We start from the raw sequence: 1,111 nt of genomic DNA, 5'->3' as shown, positions 1-1,111 counted from the left end.
TTGTTATTTAGTATGTAATAATCATGTATAGGGAGAAAGCGACTTCTATTGATTGTTTTATCTTTCCATGGATCGATTATTTGTATGATATTAAATTTTATGCAATGGATTGTATTTTTTGTATATAGTATTTTATTTTTTGTTATGAGACATTAAATGCAAATTTAATTTGAAAATTAGTACATCTATAAATAAATTTTTTTTAACATTTAAAATTACAATACGCAAAAATGTGTGTCGTCTTCATTTATGACACGGCCTTTCTTGACAGGGGCTTCCTTGATACGCATTGCGTGTCATTAACACGCGCGTCGTAAGGTTACGACACGCGAATGCGTGTCGTCTTCCTTTATGACAGGGCCTTCCTTGATACGCATTGCGTATCGTAAACGCGCGTCGTAATTGCGCGCCGTAAATGCGCATCGTCTATAGACGACACGCAAAAGCGCGTCGTCTCTCTTTATGACATGGCCTTCCTTGACACGCATTTGCGCGTCGTCTGAGCCTTTTACGACGCAATGAGCGTCGTAAAAGGCTGTTTTTTCTAGTAGTGTAGGCATTAATATTGACATAATGGTCTAGGTTAACCTTTGTAACTCATTTAGAAGAAATGAAAAGGAATTATGTGAATATTATGTGAATTATGTGTTTTCTGCTTAATTATTAGGGCTTAATTAATTAAGAATAAAAATAAGCGTCAAAATTAAAGTGTGAGATAAGCCCGATATCTTTACATAAAGTTATAGTGGTCGAAACAAGGATTTCGGGGATATAAAGAATACCAAAATCCGAGTTATAACGAAGAAGTTATGACATGTCGATGTTTCGCGACAAAACCGGCACGGTGCTGAATGTCGTAAAAAGTGAGTTTTTGATAAACTAATTTTTAGCCTTAGTAATCTAAAGGAAAGTCGTAGTATTCGTCGAATCGAGAAGTTCGATAAAAAGAACGCCCAAATCTGACTTCGTATGAGGAAGTTATGATTTTTCGAAGTTTTAGCTTAGCAGTAGACAACTAAAAACTCGAATTTTAGATCGAGCGGTTTTTAGCCGACACAACCTAAACAAGAATTGAAGGTCTCGTCATTAGGAGCACAACGGTAAAAAGTCT

Source organism: Lactuca sativa, chromosome 9 (genome assembly GCF_002870075.4).
Source record: "Lactuca sativa cultivar Salinas chromosome 9, Lsat_Salinas_v11, whole genome shotgun sequence".
Taxonomy (NCBI): domain Eukaryota; kingdom Viridiplantae; phylum Streptophyta; class Magnoliopsida; order Asterales; family Asteraceae; genus Lactuca; species Lactuca sativa.
This window is presented reverse-complemented; position numbering follows the sequence as displayed.